The sequence below is a fragment of the Podarcis melisellensis genome (assembly GCF_964234715.1).
Source record: "Podarcis melisellensis genome assembly, chromosome: 13".
NCBI classification, from domain to species: domain Eukaryota; kingdom Metazoa; phylum Chordata; class Lepidosauria; order Squamata; family Lacertidae; genus Podarcis; species Podarcis melisellensis.
In genome coordinates, this window is record NC_138545.1 from 4,962,818 (window position 1) to 4,976,802 (window position 13,985).

The 13,985-nt window shown below is 55.2% G+C and overlaps 1 protein-coding gene across 7 annotated transcripts in view; it reads left to right on the forward strand.

The window, feature by feature from the left end:
* KDM6B (lysine demethylase 6B) overlaps positions 1-13,985 on the forward strand; it is a 99,405-nt gene that overhangs the window by 12,762 nt on the left and 72,658 nt on the right. For 3 of the 7 annotated variants that reach the window (XM_081886669.1, XM_081886677.1, XM_081886676.1), the window contains exon 1: positions 9,795-10,247. The exons of 1 other annotated variant lie outside the window; for it this stretch is intronic. The gene's annotated coding sequence lies outside the window, so the exon portion shown is untranslated. Of the gene's footprint in view, positions 1-9,794; positions 10,248-10,430; positions 11,010-12,691; positions 12,742-13,985 lie in introns of those variants that run through there. 3 more of the 7 variants (XM_081886675.1, XM_081886671.1, XM_081886672.1) reach the window with 3 other exon arrangements.

Here is a 13,985-nt window from a genome sequence, read left to right on the forward strand (position 1 = left end):
GGCCCCATTGGCAAAAGCGTGCCTTGGGTTACAACCTGTTTTGGTTTACAACCGGACCGGATTGTGGTTGTAAACCAAGGTATCACTGTATTTGTCTGCTACATAAGTAGCACCCATTTTTCTCCACAACAACCCTGTGAGGTAGGAAGGGCTGAGAGAGGCAGCGGCTTGGCCCAAGGTCATGACTTGAGGGGGGCATTTAACCATGGTCTCCCCCATTTCTCTAACCCAGGGGTCAGCAAACTTTTTCAGCAGGGGGCCGGTCCACTGTCCCTCAGACCTTGTGGGGGGCCGGAGTATATTTTGAAAAAAATATATGAACAAATTCCTATGCCCCACAAATAACCCAGAGATGCGTTTTAAATAAAAGGACACATTCTATTCATTGTAAAAACACACTGATTCCTGGACCGTCCGCGGGCCGCATCTGGCCCAGTCGTCTTCTAAATCCGGCCCAGGCCTTAGTTTGCCTTCCCATTCTCTAACCACTGGGTGTCTTGCGTGTGCGTGACTTAGGCTTCAACCAATTCTTCCCATTGTAAACTGGCTTAAGTGATTTCTAATAACTTATATTTATATTGTTTTTATTCTCCGTTGGACCTTATTGCAAAAGTGGATTAGAAACCCTGTAAAAGACAATGTCCCTGCCTTTCCCCCAAAGAGCTCATGACAACCCTGTGAGGTAAAAAGGTAAAGGGACCCCTGATCATTAGGTCCAGTCGTGGCCGACTCTGGGGTTGCGGCGCTCATCTTGCTTTATCGGCCGAGGGAGCCGGCGTCCAGCTTCCGGGTCATGTGGCCAGCAGGACTAAGCCGCTTCTGGCGAACCAGAGCAGCGCACGGAAACGCCGTTTACCTTCCCACTGGAGCGGTACCTACTTATCTACTTGCACTTTGTGCTTTTGAACTGCTAGGTTGGCAGGAGCAGGGACCGAGCAACGGGAGCTCACCCCCTCACGGGGATTCGAACCACCGACCTTCTGATTGACAAGTCCCAGGCTCTGTGGTTTAACCCACAACGCCACCCACATCCCTGTAAAAGACAATGTCGCTGCCTTTCCTCCAAAGAGCTCACAACAACTCTGTGAGGTAGGTTTAGGCTAAGAACGAGCAGTGACCGGCCTGCAAGTTCGCACCCAGTGAGATTCGTGTGACCGACTGGGGATTTGAACCCTGGACTTTCCCAAGTCTGAGTTCTGTGCTCTAACCACTACACCACAGTGACACTCATGAGCCAGCTGGGAAGTCCAACCACGTGTGGAGAATGAGTGCCATGCTGGCTACCACAATTTAAGAAGGATGTTGACCAGCTGGAAGATCTGCAGCCAAGATGATGAGGAGTCCGGAAACGAGGCCTGATGAGGAACAGTTGAAGGAGCTGGATATGTTTAGCCTGGAAAAGAGGAGACTGAGAGGAGATATGATAGCCATCTTCAGATATCTAAAGCAGGGTTCGGCAAACTATGGCCCAGGGGCTGGATGCGGCCAAGCAGGAAGTTCCTGCAGCCAATCCGAAGCCTCGCTGCCCGCGCGCTGTGGTAAACCCAGCACGACCATGGACAGAGAGGCCGGCGGGTGGGCGGGCAGTGGGTCTGGGCATCGTGACGGGCATGTCGAGGGGCTTCAGCCGGAGCTTGGTGTGTCTGCTGGCCCTGTGCCTGGCTCGATGCTGCTGCTGGCGGCACGCTTGGCGGCCGTGCTGGTGTGCGCGGCCTACCCACCGACCTGGCCTCGGACGGTGGGCCGCAGTGCGTGGTGCATGCTGCCTGGGAGCTCTGTGGGGATGGGCCGATGGAGCGGCTGCCGCTCATCAACAACGCCGGTGAGCGGGTGGCGCCGAGACGCACTCCTGAGCGCGTGTAGAGTGCGTTCCTCCTCCAGGTCCGGAGGCAGCTGCGGGACCGGCTTGCAGAGTATTTATATTTTTCAAAATATACTCCGCCCCCGCCACAAGGTCTGAGGGACAGTGAACCGGCCCCCTGATGAAAATGTTTGCTGACCCCTGATCTAAAGGACGATGGAGCAAGCGTGTTTTCTCCTGCTGCGGAGGGTAGGACTCGAACCAGCAGCTTGGAGATTCCAACTACACATTGGGAATAGCTTTTTGAGGGTCAGAGCAACGCAGGACGGACTCCGTCGAAAGGTGGTGGGCTCTCCTTTCTTTGAGGTTCCTCAGCAGAGGTTGGACGGCCATCTGTTGGGGATTCTTGAGCTGCGGTTCCTGGGGTTGGGCTGGATGACCTTGAGGGGTCCCTCCCACATCGGAAAGGCTGAATCTTTTGCACTCTGGGTTAATTAATCCGGAGTAGCTGCCTCCCTTGTGATAGCAGGGGCAGCTGGGATGCATTTGGGAGCGAGGGGAGCCCAGAGAGGGGCGTGCGGCTGCATTTCACGCAGGTGGTTCCTCTCCTCTGGGTGGTGATTTTGAGAAACATCTCTCATTTCAGGTGGCCCATCTGTTTCCTCAACATCAAGGCAACCTGCTTCTCCCCCTCAAATCCCTTTGCGGGCAGGGGGTTGGTCTCCAGAACTACCAGCCGTTTTCACTTGCGGTCCTTTGCCCCTGGCTTTCGCTCTCTCTTCCGAGTGTGCATCTGTGTGTCATTTCATAGAACCGCCGCCTTGGATGGGACCTCCAGGGTCATCTAGTCCAACCCGCTGCAACCACAGGAACGTTTCGCCCGATGTGGGGCTCGAACCCACGGCCCTGAGATCCAGAGTCTAGCGACTGAGCTACCCCACTTCCCCAGAGTTAGGTGCTTGTAGCGATTTCCTTCTGAAGCGGTGCACTGCAGGGGGGTCTGGGTTCGAGTGCCGTCCCGACGTCGGGCGAAGACGCCTTCCCTGGACACCCAATTGGTTTTCTGCAAAAGAACGACAATTAAAACAACAACAAGCAGGCTTCTAATTCCTTTCCAGACATGCTCTGCAGAGCTATTCCTCCCATCTCTGAGCAAGGCACACATTTTGCTGGTTTTGAGGCCCTTCAAAAGCAAACAAAACCATTATTTCCCCCCTGCTTACAGTTTTGGAGAGAGGGCATAGAAAGACATCTCATTTCTTCTTCTTTGTTCAGAGGCGCTCAGTTCTTGCTTTCCCTCCCAAGTTCCTGTTGGCAAGGTCTCACCATCTTACCCGGTGAGAGCCTGCTTTGGTTTGGGGTATTCTACTGCCGCAGCGCAGCCCCTTAGAGCAACAGTTGCCTTGAGTGCTGTGTTGCCTGTTCCTCTGTGTTGCCTCTCCTCATCTATCTATAGATAAATGTTTCGGCCGGCGTATGTTCGTTGGGTTGGTGTGTGTTTGACAGCTGATAGCTATGTGCAGCGGCAAAGACAGGAAACAGTTTGCCACACTTTTTTGAACTTTGGATCTGCGCCCCCCCCCGAAGGGGAGGTTGGGGGGCATGCTTCCTCCTCCCGCCCCCTCACCACATGCCCACCCTAAAAATGCCGCTGGTATATTTATAGGGCAGGCGAGTTATCCTTTGACTTCCGCTGGGCCCCTTTGTGGTTAGGGGGCAGGTTTGTGGGGCAGGGATGGGTGGATCTTCCGTGCTGAAGCCTGTGTCCCGTCCTAGTTGGCCTTTTGGAGTCAATGAGCAGGACTTTGCTCCACTCACTCCAATAGGCCTACTCTGAGTTGGACTAGCAATAGGTGCAGCTCTGAATTTCTCTTCTAAGAAGCACCAGCAATAGGAACTTGCAGCCCTACCTTCTACGGCATGGCACAAGTATTCCCATTTCACAGGTGGAGAAAACTGAGGCGAGCTTTTGGATCTGAGCCTTGCCTCTGTTTTCCAGGTCTGTTGCCCATCTCTGTATTGCCAGCTTGGCAGAAGCCTGAAATTCTGAAATGAAAGGGGTCTAAATATATTTTTTTCCCCATTGCCTCCTTTCCAAAGCTCAGGCTAATTGCTACCAGAGGCTAAATTCCAGGGCCTGGAAAAAACACAGGCAGGGTTTCCTGGCTTGGTTGTGAGTTTTCTGGAAAATTGGGACGGGGTATGAAACGGCAGGTGTATGTGCCGCGCAGAAACTTAAGCAGAGCAAAGGATTCTGGGAGTCGCGCCAACCCTCACAGTGTGTTCTATAAGCAAAGGTGGGCTGGCTCACTGGGCTGTGCACCAAAGCTAACAACCCCCCCTTTTTGCAGGGCAGGGGTCCCTCACCGGTCCTGTCAGCTGCTCCCCCACCCCCAAGACCTCTGACCCCTTGGAGCCAATCTCCCTGAATACAGCAAGTGCAATTCTTATTTGCCTAGCTCTACAGTTTCCCTGCGATCTTCCCTCCTTCACAATATCCCCCCCCACCTTTTCTTGCTCCCATTTCACAGACCTGGAGGACTGAGCCCATTACAGGGAAACCTCTTGAAAATCTCCCGGCTGCTGCCAAAAGATTCCCGGCAATGCCTCTCTGCAGAAGCTGAAAATAAATTTTTTAGCAGTTTTCGAGAGAGAATTTGAGGGGTGGGGAGTCTCAAGAGAGACAATGCGTGCAGGGAAAACCCAGTTTTTTTGAACCTGTTCTGCTCCTGGAAGCGCTCCCATTGGCTGCCTGGGTTGGGTCTCCCTCTCTGCCCTGATTGGCTGCCCATTGCCAACATGACAGGCTGCCAGGGGGTCAGCCCACAGTGGCACAGCTGTGGAGGGGTGGAGCGCCCCCCCTGCTTCGTGTGGCAACCTTGCACACTTCTGCTCTGCTGCACGTAATTTGGGGGGAGGGTCTTCTCCTCTTCTCTCTGCCTTCAAGCCAGGGGAGGGAGCTTTTGGCATCTCTCCCCCCACCCCACCCCCGGGAATTACAGGGGAAAGGGGGCTTTGGAGAGGTGCAGGAATGGGAAAATATAATTCGAGTCAGTGGGCGAGCTTGATGGCTCAGGAATCCATGTGAGGGTCTCTGCTAAGCAGCTTGTTGCCAGAGAGCCAGGGTGCTGGGTCCCCGGATGCCTGGGTCCTCTGGGAGGGAGACCAGGGCCTCGGGAGGGCATCAGTCACCAGGTGCAGGCTTCGCTGGGAGAGAGCTAAACACCTTTCCTCCCTCCCCTGTTTCTCCCCACCTTGACTTTACAAGCTTATATAACGGCTGCTGCTCTTAACTTGTCCTCAGCTGAACTGTCTCTCTCTGTTCTCAATGGGGGGGGGGGAGAGATGAGGGGGTGTTTGTGGCAGCTTTGTGGATCACGCTGTGGGGAGGGGGTGGGAAGGAGGGAGGGAGAGATAAAAAGAAACATCCGCTGGAAATCTGGGTATGTGGGTCAAGGTTCTACTGCTCCAGTTTTTAATTTCCCAGTTTCTCAACACCTTTCCTAACCTCCCGGCCCCCTCGCCTCCCCACATGGTCTTGAAAAAGCACATTTATTTGCTCTCTGTGTGTGAGAGCCAAATCTGGAGCCAGCCCCCGCAACACAAGGCCACAGTGACCTCTGTCAATCCTCTGGGCCCGGCCCCCCGGCCCGAGGTCACTTCTGGAGTGGGTTGGATTTGTGAACCATATTGCAAACGTGGACCGAAAGAGCTGAGTGGGGGGGGGGGAGATCCACCTTTGCCCCCTTCTTTTCAGTGTCCCTAGGGTGGGGGAACGGCACCAACGCGAAGCCTTAAAAAGCAAGCCCACACCCCCCAGAGAAGCAAGAACTTCAGCTCTCTCCGGTGTGGAAATAGAAGCAGCCGTGCCGTTTTGCAAAAGGGTTTTTTTGGTGTTTTTTGGTGCACGCCGGTCTGGAATTGTGCCGGGCGGAAGGAGCACTGCAGAAATTTGAGTAGGGGTGTCCTGTCTGGTGTGTGTGTGTAGACTGGGGGTGCAGGAAGGCAACAGAGCAAATGCAGCGGTGGGGTTTTCGTTCCACCCAGAAGCCTCCGGTGCAGCTGTTCCTCTCTCCCTTGTGCCGCGGGGTCAGAGGTCGGGGTGAAAGGTCGCTGGAGATTACGCTGCCTCCACACGTGCCCTCCGGCAGTTGCCGGGTAACGCAGGAGGACTCCCCCCCCCCACTTGCTCCGCTCTCCATTCACGCTGGAGCTATAAATATTCTCCAGGTCCCCCCTGGGACTTGCCTTGCTCAATTGCAAAAAGGGGGGGGGCAGAGGCTGTGTGTTCATCTCCGTCCGGGGAAGACGGGCCTTCTCACACAAGGGGCACGCTCAGCACCCTCCCAACAAGACTCCCTTCCCCGAGTTGCCCACAAAGGCTTGTCCCCACCCACTAGGCCCCACTACCCTCCCTCTGCCCACCAGCCTCTGAGGCTGGGACCCAGGAATCTTGCTCCGCAGCTGTCAAGCCTGTTTGCTGTGGAGTGGGGGAACTTAAGAACGTGAGGAAAGCCGGCTGGATCAGGCCAATGGCCCCATCCTGTTCTCACAGCGGCCGCCCAGGTGCCCTTCGTGGGACCCCCCCCCCAGCGAAAGCCCTCTCCCCTCCTGTGGTTTCTGGCAGTCGGAAACATCCTTGCTGCTTCCGACCGGGGAGGCAGAGACCCCTCTCCCTTTTCCTGGGATGATGGGGCAGCAAAACTTTGATTCCTGCTGGGCTGAGGGGTCCCTTCCTGGGGGGGGGGGGCAGCAGGGTAAGGAAGCTAGCCTTAAAAAATCAATAAACGGCCTCAAAGGCCCAGTAGACCTGAAGGAGCGTCTCCACCCCCATCTTTCAGCCCGGCACTGAGATCCAGCGCCGAGGGCCTTCTGGCGGTTCCCTCCCTGCAAGAAGTGAGGTTACAGGGAACCAGGCAGAGGGCCTTCTCGGTGGTGGCGCCCGCCCTGTTGAACGCCTTCCCTTCAGATGTGAAGGAAATAAGCAGCTATCTTCTCTTTAAAAGACACCTGAAGGCAGCCTTCTTTAGGGAGGTTTTTAATATTCAATGCTGTATTGTTTTTAACAGTCGATTGGAAGCCACCCAGAGTGGCTGGGGAAACTCAGCCAGGTGAGCGGGGTATAAATAATAAATTATTATTATTATTATTATTATTAAATGCATATGGTCACCCACAGCATAGGCTGAGATCCGTTGTGATTCCTGCATTGCAGGGACTTGGAATAAATAACCCCTCAGGGTCTTTGCAACACAACAAGTTCCATGATTCTATAAGGACACTGAGATGACGGTGATGATTTATTCGGTTTCTATACCGCCCTTCCTCAAAAGAGCTCAGGGCAATTCACAAGATAAAAACACAAATATTGAAACCAAAGCAACAAGACGTGCTTCCTCTTTGCTTCCCTGTGTGCCCACTGCTTTCTGGGGACGCCCCATTTAAAGAAGGCTTTGAGACACATGTCCCGAGCAAATGGAAATGTGTGACCTGGGCAGTGGCACACAGACCTGGCAGAATTTCCACCGTGGTGGGGAGAGTCTCCCACACTCGGGTCCTGCTTGCAGGTTTCCTATGGAAGCATCTGGTCGGCTGCTTTGAGAACAGAAGGCTGGCCTGGATGGGGCCCTCTCTGGCCTGATCCGGCAACCAACCAGGCTCTTCTGGCCTTCTTGATTGCTGCACCCGTGTTTCCCCACTGCACATGTTCCTGGATGCTTTGAGGTGCTGTTTGGCTTATGCACATGCCCACAGGCTTCTCGAACAGTGGAGGGGGGGCGCATGGCAGCGCACCGCTCAGAATCCATGTGGCCACTTTTGAGTTTGCACATGGCTACGCGATCTTGACTGCAGGTCAAGTGGTGTGTTTCCTGCAGCCAGAGAGTGTGTGTGTGTCCTCAGCGTCTCTCTTGCACACGGTCGTCTTCCAACCTGGACTGTCCTCTGCGCTGATTCAGAGGCGGTTGCCGTGTGTGTGTCTTCGTGTAGACATCTGCCTCCCATCTGTGTTTTCAGGATGGTGAAATGTGCTCTGTGGGGTTTTTGGTGGTACGGAAAAGTTGTGCGGGGCTCACTTTCTCCCCCTGTTTCTGCATCCCAGGACAGAACTGAGGGATTCTGAAAAGCTCAACCGGTACAGCATGAGACTCTTAATCTCAGGGTTGTGGGTTCGAATCCCGTATCGGGCAAAAAGATTCCTGCGTTGCAGTGGGTCCGACTAGATGACCCTCGGTTTTCCCTTCCAAGCCTACAATTCTATGATAAGGTTGCTCTGAGGTTCTCGCTGTGAATCGTGGCACTTTCTTTGTACAGTCATACCTCAGGTTACAAGACGTTTCAGGTTGCGTTTCTTTGGGCTACGGGCCCGCCGAAACCTGGGAGTACCAGAATGGGTTACTTCTGGGTTTCGCGCATGCGCAGAAGCACTAAACCACACTTTGCACATGCGCCAAATCGCAACCTGCACGTGCGCTGCGGGTTGCGAACATGCATCCCGCATGGATCACGTTCGCAACCCGAGCGTCCACTGTATTAAACTCTTGTCGCTTGGTAAATAGGTGCTGGGATATGGGAAGGTGGGGTCCAAACTTGTGCAGATGTTTGGTCGTGGTTGTGGTGACAATGAGGAAAGTGCCTTTCTGTGCATGCCCAGAGGCATAGTGTCCCTACCAGCCAACCGGCCATTGAAACACATGGGGTTCTTGCCAGATTCTGGAGGTGGCAACTCAGGGAAGAGAGGGGCAGCTCATTGGATCCCACTTTTTCTCCCCCCACAACCCGCCCCATGCTGGAAACCCCTTCCATGTGCCCTTGACGTTGCCAGCACGAGGAGAGCGCATAGTACGCGCCAGATTGCCAGATATTGTAAGCAGAACAGATTATGCAAGTCACAGATTGTTGCAAGCCTCCATCCTGCTGCCAGGGTCTGAAATTCTGAATTTATGTTCCGTGTGTGTGGGGGGGTGGTAGTGTTGGGAAGTTTGCCCTGGCCGGGATGCTGATACATACCTGCTGTGTCCAAGGTCTGGAGGAAGACCAAGAGGAGGGCAAAATGTTTAGAAGGCAAGGCCGACGTATCTGGATACAAAACCAAAATGTAGTGAAATGAAATTAAGGGGTGGCGGAGAAATTGTTGTCCGTTTCAAAAGGGATGTTTGGAAAGTCGGAGATTTCTGGACGGGCATTTCCGAGAGCAAAGGGGAGAGGTTGAAAGCTAGGGGGACCCCCCCACACACACACCTGAAAGTTCACCTTGCAGCCGTGAGGATTGTGCAGCCGGGCGCCAGACTCTCCCGTCGGCGCCACCAATGCGCAGGTAACCCAGCCGGGCGCAGAGCGCGTGGCTGCTGTTTGCGGACACTCCTTTCCGTCCACCTTGCGCGCCCACCCGCCGGCTGGATACCCGCTTGAAAAGGCGCAAACCCCGGCCAATTTCCCTACGTGCCTCAATCCTCCATCACCCCCCCCTCCGTGCTCGCCGGCTCCTCTCCTGCAGCTGCCTCCGTGCGCCCAGCCGCCCGTGCGCCCTCCTGCGCTGCGCCCCTCTCCAAATCTCCCGGTTCCATAACGCACTCTCCACCTTCCCGAGCCATTTGCGCCCTGCATCCCGCTCCGCGCACCTGCCCGTCTTTCCCTCCACCACTCCACCCTTTTCCCCCTCCAGGAATAATAATAATAGCAACAACAACAATTCGCTGCTTGCGAAAATCCACCCCCGGCGCCCTGCCTTTTTGGCTCTTGCGCGCCTCTCCTCTTCGCTCGCTTCCTTCCTTCCTTCCCTGGCGCTCCCGGTGCGCTTCCAGCAGCGGCCTCTCCGGCGCATGGGAGCATGTGAGCGAGGCTGGGAACATGGAAGTGAGGCGGCCTTTTTGCCGGAAAGGGAGGGGGGCGGCAGGAGGAGGCGGAGGCGGAGGGATGTCTGGGCTCGGGGAAGGGAGGGGGGCCTGCGAGGGGGTTGGGCAATGAACACAACCCTCATTTCTTTGTTTGAGTAGAGACCGAGGGAGGGGAGGGGGGGCGCTGGAGCGAGCCGAGGCAAGCAAAGCCCAGCCATCGAGTGTGCACGGGAGTTTTAGTACAGAGAGCTCTGAGCGCCCGAAACCCTGTGGATTGATCCCAGTTGGCACTAAAGTCTGCTCCCCAAAGAAGCAAGATTGGCCATTTTTTCTTTTCTTTTTCCCCTCTCTCTCCTCCCCTCCCAACCCCCCAATTTCGATTTTTCTCTCACCCCTTCCTCTCCCCCGTGGGGTGCTGATTTTTTGGGGGGGTGTTTTTTTTTGGGAAAATTCGCCAATATTGTACATTTTCTTCTTCTTCGATTTTTGGGGTTTTATTTTTTATTTTTTGGTTTTTCCATCCTTCCTCCTGGCCGGGCGAGGGGAGATCCCGAGGAACAAAGCCCTCCTCCCTGCCCACCCCCGCAACCTTAACAGCCCCCTTCCTGCAGGTAACGTTGGATCCGCACCCCCAAAACCCCCATTTGCTGTCTTGTGTCTGGTTCCCCCTCCCCTCCCTCCCTCTCCTTTCTCCCCTCCTTCTGCCAGTTTTCGGGGATCTCGCTGTAAACGTGTGTGTGTGTGTGTGTGTGTGAGTGTGCTGGGGGGTGTTGCAGCCTGTGTGTGTGTGTGTGTGTGTGTGTGTGTGTCTGGTTGGAGGGGAGCTGCGCTGTGTGTAAGGTCTTTTCCTGGCTGCTACTGCTGGCTTTGTTATCTTGCCTGGAAGAGAGAAGACAAGCGAGGAGGAAGGGAAGGGAAGACTGGCGGAGGAGGGCGACAGGGTGGGGGGGAGCCCAGTCTGCCACAGGCCTGGCCGACTCCTGGGCTCACCTTGCATGCCACCTTTAAAGGAACAGGCGTCAGACCAGGGTTCGGCAGACAGACGGGCGGACGGCACACTTTTGGAGAGAGCTTCCTGCAGCCGTGCACACCCCTGGACCTCCCCAGCTCTGGATGGGTAACCTACAGAGCCAGCCTCCCTTGGCGGAGTAGGGCACAAATGGACTGGAGTTGGCCAGACCCTTCTGGCCGAACCGGAGGACGGATCCACTCCACAACCGGGGCAGGAACGCGATGGAGTTTCGCTGGGTCGCGGCTTCACCCTGAACGCAGCTTCGGTGGCCTGGCCGTGCCACCCCTGCCCGATCGGTAGACCAGAAAGGAGCCCGTGGCAACAACCTGCTGGGCCCCGAGGCGATGTGGTGGTAGAGGAGGTACAACAGAACCCCCAAAGTCCCTCCGGCGGTTTCTGCAGCTGGAGCAAATTGGGGGGGGGGTACCCCAGCTTGGTGGGATGACGGACCTCCGCTCAGGGTGCCTCCGTTGCTCTGCACACATTGCGGCATGGAAGTAGGACTTCATATTTTTTGGGGGTGCCCACTTTCTTGGAGGTCGAGACACCCAAAATCCGCTTCCGGCGAGTGTGGAGATCAGCTTGGCTGTTATGTTGCTGATCTAGCCTGTTTTTTTACGGCTTGGGCCGAATCGCAGTTGGGAGTCAGAGGCCCAGACCCTGATGTGTGGACGTCCGGTCTCTTAATGTGTCCCTTTTTGGGGTGACGGCGCAGAGGTGTCTTTGGGGGAGTTGTGGCAGAGCAGAGAGAACCCCCCTGCTCTTGGAGCTGGTGGGAACAGGCTTGCGGGTTGGGGAGCCCAGGCACAGCTGGCGTGGCCTGCCTTTTAACTGTGCAACTTTGCACAAACTCTCCCCAACCCCCACCCCACGGTCTCGCTGCGCCCAGATCCTGGTTCCTCCAGACTGGGCAGGATCTGACCTCCTGTGCCAGTTTGAAAAGCAGCACTTTTCCATCCTCTGTGGGGCAAGGCCCCAGAATTGCTGGGCTCTTGTGTGGCTTTCTTGTTTGCAAAGCAAGTGTAAGGGGGTGGTTGTGTCTCTATAACAGGCAGAGGGACTCCCCCCCTTTCCGCCTGTGAATATTCAGAGGGGTCTGCGAGTGGAACTGATTTGAGACAAGTGTTTTCCGAACTGCCAGGCGAAGTCAGGATTGAGTTGCGATCTGTGGGGTGGGAAAGGCCACGAATCATATGTCGGCACCCTCCTGTTTGGGGGTTTGACCGGAATGTGCATTTTGGGGGTGCCAAGGGTGGCACAGAGGTCTTTGTCGAGGGGGGGGGCGGCGGACACCCTCGGTGGATTCATTTTTCTTGAAAGTGGGGGGAAAGAGCAAGTGCAGAAAGTTTTGAGAATAGTCAGTGGTGGTGAGGAGGTTGGATCCTGCAACTGTGACTTTCGTTGAGTGTGTGGTGCTGCAATCAGTTTGCAATAGACGTTCATGGGGGGTGGGGTATGACTTGCAAACTCCAGCCCCCTTGCCCTTAATGGTTTTTTTGTGGGGGGGGGGAGTGTGTTCTAAGGTTAAGAGTTTTGAAACAAAGTCCATACAAGACTCGGTTCGCTTAGGGGGGGGGGCCTTTCTTTTTTTATGAGGTGGGGAGACAGAAAGTTGAATCGAGGATAGTGGCGAGGCAAGCAGCTTAGATAATCTGCATCTGTTTCCTCCGAGGAGCTGATGGGATGGCAAGCCTCTTAGCCTTTGCTGAGGGTTGTCTGCCAGGAAGTGAGCAGGGTGCAAAGTGGAGAGAGAAGAGTGCCTCTGAGAGCGTACAGAGTGTCTTCCGGCTGCCAGCGAGCGCTCGCAGCTGGACGCTCCCACTTTGGGGCTGGGGTGGTGGAGGAGGAGGAGGGAGATAGTTGCACAGAGCTACGCATTGGTGTGGGTTGGGGGTGCGAGGAATCATGTGAAAGGGGAGCGGGGAGCGTGTTCCAATGCTTACCTGCAGCGCCAGGTGCTTAAGCGTGCGCCTGGCCCTTTAAGAGTGCCTAGGTGAAGCAGGACAGGTGCGCCGTGATGAGGGTGGCACCTACTGGCTGACAAACGAGTCAAGCAGGCGGCAGCTTTCTCCTAGCGCAGAAAGGGAGCCCAGGTGAGGCCACACAGTGCTTGGCTGGGTTTTTTGTCCCCTGTAAATATATATCTTTTGATGTTTGCTGCCTCTTCACTGTGCTGAATAGGGCAGGTGTGTGTGTGTGTGATTGTGTGTGTACTTACTAGAAGAAATGCTTTTCGTTTTAGGTGCATTTGAGCGAGACATAAAGGGAAGCTCCGGCTCCGTCTCAGAGTTGGGCAATCTTCTCCGGCTGAGAAAAAACCCGACTTGTGAATGTTTGGCACTGGCCTCTGGTTTTTAGGGGGAGCTGGCTGGTGTGGCAGCCCTGCTGGGGTCGGCCGGTCGCCCTGGCCACACTTCTGTGCCCAGGGGTGTTTGTGTTTGTTCGTCCAGATCCCAATGTGTTGTCCGAGGGCATTGGCTTTGGGGGTGGGGGGTCCTAGGTGGGGGACGACAATGCCCTCCCTGGGTATGAATGGGGACCTCTCCACCTCTTCCCCACACCCCCACACCGCCCAGCCTGCCGCACACTCTCACTTTCCCCGAAACCCTTGTCACATGGTCTCTCCTTGTGGGTTGGCTCGAAGCAGCAAAGGCTGCTGGGAGCCAGGACACCTGGGTTCTATCTTTGCTCAGCTCCAGGAAAAAGGGATTTATGTGGGGTTGCCGAAATGAGATTTTGGAGGGAAGGTTTTGGGGTGCTGGGTAGGTTCGGGTGCCTCTGTCCTCCTGAACACCAAAGTGGAGGGGGGAAGAGATTTTTATAGAGACAAGCGCCAGAACTCCTGGGTTCCTAGGGAGTGGAATATTTGAGGTTTTGGCCAAAGGAGATGCCTGAGAGCCAGAACGAACCTCGTGGGTCCTTCCCACTTCCTGGCGTGTTTTTCCTGAGGAGGGAGAGAAAAAATCGGGGTGGAAAAAAGTTTGTGGGGGCCTGGAAGTGTGCCTGTGATCTGGGCCAAGCCCTATGCCGCCCCCACAATTGTGCCTCTGGGGGTTTTTTAATGAACAGCCCCCACCCTGCATCTGCCCCCTTCCTTCAGTCCTTGTTTTAAAAAGGACAATTTGGGGTGTGGGCTTTTAGTTAACCCCTCCCCACACCAAATCCCAGCCCACGCCACTTATTTCATAAAATGTATATACTGCTTGATTGTAACCCCTACCTCAAAGTGTTTCACATACGAGAGACCCCCCCCCCCCAGACCTTAGCGGAAAAACTCTCCCCTAAAATACTTCTTAGAAGAGCCTCACTGGATAGGAATCTCCAGATATCCCTGTTA